Below are 6,369 nucleotides of genomic sequence, written 5' to 3'. Positions count from 1 at the left end.
TAATTGATCATGCATGTTCAAAAAATACATTTAGGTGCGAAATCAATCTTTTTAGAAGGTTAAAGTAAACTGAAATCAACTTGAAATTACTGAAACAACTTTGGTGCGTACAGTTCACGCGCGTCCATGGATGGTGGTGTGTGCAATCACACTCTAATGACTTGAACAAATTGAGACCCACTAGATTGCATAGATCATCAACTCCTCTTTCTTATTTGGCTGACGGTGAGGCAAACACACTAAGGAAAGAGATCTAACCACTTTGAGCTTCAACTCTCTTCTCTCTTTGCTTTATTTCTTCTTTAATAGTAGTTGTTGCCATCGCTGGTGGATGGTCGTAAAAGAAAGACACCGACCCCCCCAACCACTGGGATTTAGCTTTCTTTATCTACGTGCGCATTGTGTCAGCATTGGCGACAAAGAGGTTGGCTTTACTAAAGTGAAGAAGAAGGGGTGGGCCCTCCAAATGTCATATTTTGGCTGAGTTTATCGTACTTCCAACCCTTATGTTTGGGTGTGTTTGACATTGTGGTAGCTTTTGTGGTTGCGATTTGAAAAAAAGCTATTTTATAAAAATCACTTTTAGTTGAGTTTGACTTTATAAAATATGTATTTGGCTAACATTATGGTTAAAATTGAAGTTGAACAAAAAACAGTTTGATAAGTTTAATTAAAAATGCTTTTTATATTGAGGTTTGGTAATAAAATGACTAAAAAGAACATTTATTAATATTTTTAAAACTAAAATAATGTAGATTTAATTATTATTACATTATGAAATGAATAATCCTTTAGGAAAAGGTTATTATTTTATCTCATTAAACTATTTGCAATTCCATCGTGTATAAAATCCATACAGGAAGGCCTTTACGATCCATGACTTTTTTAGTGTGCAACAACATTAAGTAAAAAATTATCGGGAACAAAATTGGGATTGCGATCAAATTTTACAAATGCCACATCATCTTACGATCTCCTTCTAATATAATTATATAATGTCATTAATTTAACTATAATTTGAACTTGCGTTTTGTATGGATAAGAAGTCATGTTTTGTAAAATTCTCTACCTCTGTTTTCATACTTCAAAAGAACATTCTATCACATTACATAGTGATGAATGTGCACAATTAAAGACTTCTTCCCGACCTATCACATTACGTAGTGATAAGTGTGCACAATTAAAGACTTCTTCCCAACCTTTTGGTTGTCCATAAAGCGTAAAATCTTATAAGTGATACCTCTCACTTTTATACGGACCTAAATGCCCATACTCATTGGGATATCCAACATCAATCAATCAAATAGTATTTACCCATAATTAAAAATAACTTGCAAAACTTTACATTAAATTAGTAAATAAAAATGCATATTATTAAACTTACATTAGTTGTGATTCAATTTTGTATCATATCACTAACTTCTGGTGGTTATATTGCTATTGTTAATAGCCTCAAGAAAAATACATATATCATATGCACTATCTTTCCATCCTTCCCACACAAACATGAATTGCATGTTAAAAATATAAGTAACCATAATGTTTAATGTCAGCGAATCTTTTCTTCTAATAAATAGAATTTGATTTTCATATAATATACAAGCATAAACATCATCAATCATACCAATACAATTCTATATGAATTAACAAATGACAATTAGATTGTAATTATTTAACAATATTCATTAAACAATTTACTTGACCTTAACAATAAAAAAAAATACGTCTCACCTTGACAATAAACATACTACTTTAAAGACTTGTTTTATATATCTACTAATAATTTAACTAGAATATTGAAATCTCTCATGCACTTTTCTATTTGAAGCCTTTAATGTTATTGTATATAGAAATATTGTCATTTTCTCAAGAACGCTATTCTTTCTTGAAGGTTTTAACCCATTTTGTGTTTCTAAATCATTCCAAAGGCTCAAGAAAGTTGTAGTGTCCATCTTAAACATGTTAACACATCATTTTCGAGAAAACCCCACTCCTCGAAAAGCGCACTTTGTGGGTCCAAGTAAGCAAGTAAAACCCTTGCTATCCCGGGCTCTTATAAGATATGCATGCTCTGACTCGAACTCGAGACCTACTGTGTAGATCTCAAGCCCTTTGCCACCACGCTACGCCCCTTGGGGACATACTTGTATTGTATGAAACCATTCAAGGTTCTTTGTGCATACAATTAATATAATATATATTTATAGCCCAAGCTATGCATAAACTTAATTTTTGCATATCAAACTGGCACCTAAAAAGTGATTCTCAATCCTCATCATTGTCATCATTGTCATTTTTATCAGTAATGTCATCATTATCGTCTTTGTTATCATTGTCGTTGTTGTTTTCTTCATCGTCTCTATCATCACCAACCCTTCTAGAGCCACCATTGCCTTTACAATCATGATAATTAATATGGTCTTTAATATGATTAATTACATTTTTATAATAATTATCAAAATTTTTATTAAATATAATATTAAATTGTGGATCATTCATTAAATTGTGGATTATCCATATCTATCGTGTAAATAAATAAATGAATAATGTTTTAAAAAAACTCCAAATATATATATATGAAAAAAATTAATAAATAATTGGAAAGAATGAATTTATGACTTGCCTATCAAAACTGCAATGTGCTATTAATTGCATATAACTATTTTAGTAGAGATGTTCCTAGTCAAGACAGTTTTTTTTTTTTTTTTGCAGAATACCGAATAAAGGAAATGATGTTTGGCACGAAACAATTGCAGTTGTTTGCCGATATTGTATTTCAGGTGAGCTTCCAATCATTTATTCTATATGGAAAATTTCAATATGCTCAATAATTATCTATGTCTCTTTTGTATAGATTATGCAGTGGAATTAATTCTGCTCCACTACAACCTTATGTCTATGAGCTGGAACAATTGGATTCCAGTGTCCTGTCTTTTTTTTCCTTATTTTCTCCATGTGATAGTTGTCAAGATTTTGTTTTATCTCAATTGTTCACGATTCAAGTTCTTAAAGTTTCGGACTTCCTTTCCTTTTACTGTCGTTTTGCTTGTATAATAAAATAATTGATTCAAGTTATAATATCAAATGCTTGAATAATTGACATGAAAGTCCGAAATATGCGGCACATCACCCTTGTTGTTTGCTTTTGGCAAACCTACAGGCAGGCAATGTTGTGTCAACAATTTTGCTTACATTGTGGTCTAGATACCGACAGTTCTGTTCTTTTTTTTTCTTTTTTTTTAATTCATTTTAATTGGACATTCCTTTCTGGTTTTCATGGTGTTCAAACTCCTTGTTAAAAAGGTACAAAAATAAAAAACATTTACAAAAACAACTTTACAAGAGAGTTGTTTAACTATAATGATGTGAATCAACTCGTGAAATGGACCGATTATTAGATCCAAAATAAAGGCCTTAAAAGAAGTATTGTAATGCGAACCTTGTGATCAGGTGGTCACGCAACTCACAATGAAGATTGAGATCTGATCCCGGAAAGCCGAAATAAGTCTTATAGGAGTGTGATACAATGGAAACTTGCCTCAAGGCACCAACACTATTGGATTGAATAGAATGACGTCACGAAGCCAGTTAATCTTTGATAAGTCAGATTTAGTTTTTCAAGAACTGAAGAATGCAAGAATCACTCTCACACATTAAAACTGAAAAAAAATTCAGAAGTAATTATAATCCCAAAAGCTGCTGAAATTTTGGCTTACATGAGTTTAAATAGTTCTTGAAAAGTTAACCCTACTAGATCCCTTATGTGGACTTAAATGAGGTCCACTTAAAACTGACCCAAAACCCTAAACTGAAAAGCCCATAACTTAATCCAAACAAGTTTTAGATCCTAACTGAAAACAAAGTATTAATTAAACCCAAATAAGCCTTGGGCTGTAGCTAACAAAATAAAAAAAAAACCCATAATATTAAATCCATGTTCTGTCATGAGAAGAAGAGAAGGAAGTAAAATATTATAGAACTAATTCAAAGCTTATTTATAGCCTTCCATGCAGCCCCTTAATTCTAGAAACAAAAAGAAAAGGTGGCTACCCATGTTGTTTCCAAGTTGTAGAAGGATTGTTTTGTTTCCTTTGTTGTCCTCACCTCATGACCTAAATAAGGTTATGTTGGACCCCTTTTGCACACGGATAAGATGTACTAGGGTCTCCTTTTGATACTCTAATGAACCTTTCAATTCTGACTTAGTTGAAACATTCAAAACCAATGCATTCAATGCCTCTTTCAATGCCTTTGTCTTGGACCGAGTCATTGGACCATTTGGAACATGTAATGGGTCCCTCCTGGTATTTTTGGCCTGGTCCACATCATCCCCTCTCTCCTCGAAAGGATTCGACCTTGAATCAAAATCTGTGTCAAACAACGTAAGATTAGCAATATTAAAGGTAACACTAACACCATACTCACCTAAAAGGTTAATTTTGTATGCGTTGTCATTGATTCTCTCTAAAACCTGAAATGGACCATCACCATGAGGCTGTAATTTTGATTTCCTTTGGTTAGGAAATCATTCCTTATGCATGTGCACCCAAACCCAATCACCAGGCTGGAAAACAACCACTTTACATCCCTTATTTGCTTTAGAAGCGTAAAGGCTATTCCTTTTCTCTATTTGCAGTCGAACTCCCTCATGGAGTTGTCTCAACATCTTTGCCTTCTTTTCACCATCTAAACTTACTTTTTCTTCAAAAGGTAAAGGAATTAAATCCATAGGAGTCAGTGGATTAAAACTATAAACAATTTCAAATGGAGAAGAACTAGTGGTCGAATGCACAATTTTATTATAAGCAAACTCAACAAAAGGCAAACATTCTTCCTAACTCTTTAAATTCTTTTAAATTATAGCATGCAAAAGTTGGGATAATGTTCTATTCACTACCTCAGTTTGTCCATCTATTTGAGGATGACATGTTGTCAAAAATAAGAGTTTAGTTCCCAATTTTCCCTATAAGGTCTTCCAAAAGTAGCTAAGGAACTTAACATCACGATCTGACACTATACTCTTAGGAATGCCATGCAAACGTACAATCTCCCTAAAAAACAAGTCTGCGATATGAGATGCATCATCTGTTTTATTGCATGCAATGAAATGCGCTATTTTAGAAAACCTATCAACCACAACAAAAATAGAGTCTCTACCTTTCTTTGACCTGGGTAGACCTAAAACAAAGTCCATAGAGATATCTACTGATTAGTACTTAAAAGTGTATTTTTATCAAGGTTTTATATCATCATTTTGCACTTGAAATATCAATAACTCCTTAACTAAAGCATGTTTTATAATAATATATCTAATAATATAAGATACATTTAATTTGTGATAAATGCTCATTTTAAATGTAGGCCTATCACATAAATGAAAGGATTGATTGATGAATTTAAGAACTGAAATTGAAAGGATAAAGAGATGGCCAAACTTAGAAAAGAAATGTCGGTGCAATCCAAATCAGAACACTGTTTAGTAATTGGGTCATATCTGAAGCTATAGATCTTAGATTTAGGTCTACTTTATATAGATGAAAAGGTAAGACATAGGCCTACAACTTTCATATGGAGTCCAAGATCTAAAAAGGCTATTTTCAAGTCCAAATTGTAGCAACAACAAAGAAGCCGAATCTGTCCTCCAACCCGAGTACTGTTTAGTATTTTGGCCATATCTGGAGTTCTAGAAGTCGAAATGAGCTGAATTTTTTACAAAAGAAAGATGAGATAATTTTCTACAACTTTCATGTTTTCAAATGGCTCTAAGTTTGACGTTATCAATGATATTTTGGGCAAACAAGAGAATATAAGGATTGTCACCAAGTCAAGAGTTGGTCACCCACTCATCAATTAGTCATCAAATCAATAGTTCCTAATTTTGGCCTATAAAAGGAGGCATTTGCCATGCATTTAGGCATTTTGGTCTCTAGATCAAGATTATGCTCTTACTTTCTCTCTTTATATTTTTTTAATGTTTATGTTTGCTTTCATTAATATCAAGTTTATGGCTTTCATTTCCTTTCCTTTACTTAGTTAACTTTTATCTTATTTATGTTCTTATTTTGTTTATTTATTTTTCTTTCTTTCATTATATTTAGCTAAGTTTATTATATGAAGGTGAAAAGGTTACACTAATGGTGTAAGAATAAGTATAGTGTAAACTTAATATGGACTTACATGTTTGATACTAACATGTTTTGTATTTGTTGTATAACACTTGGTACAATAAATGCTTGACACTTTCATAGCCCATAATGTATGGTATAACCGACACCTGAGCTATGAAAGGAACTTGATTTGTTGTCAACATAAGTTATAATCATGAATGCTTGACGAGATTTACAAGTATTAACATTAATCGAATAAGAT

The 6,369-nt window shown here is 32.2% G+C and overlaps 1 long non-coding RNA gene across 1 annotated transcript in view; it reads right to left on the bottom strand.

Moving 5' to 3' along the window:
* Positions 1-2,004: 2,004 nt before the first annotated feature.
* LOC105118392 (uncharacterized) overlaps positions 2,005-6,369 on the bottom strand; it is a 22,889-nt gene continuing 18,524 nt past the window's right edge. The window contains exon 3 of the long non-coding RNA XR_840938.1: positions 2,005-2,143. This is a non-coding gene — a long non-coding RNA (uncharacterized LOC105118392). The remainder of the gene's footprint in view (positions 2,144-6,369) is intronic.

The sequence above is a fragment of the Populus euphratica genome, unplaced genomic scaffold (genome assembly GCF_000495115.2).
Source record: "Populus euphratica unplaced genomic scaffold, PopEup_1.0 scaffold1917.1, whole genome shotgun sequence".
Taxonomy (NCBI): domain Eukaryota; kingdom Viridiplantae; phylum Streptophyta; class Magnoliopsida; order Malpighiales; family Salicaceae; genus Populus; species Populus euphratica.
This window is presented reverse-complemented; position numbering and strand designations above follow the sequence as displayed.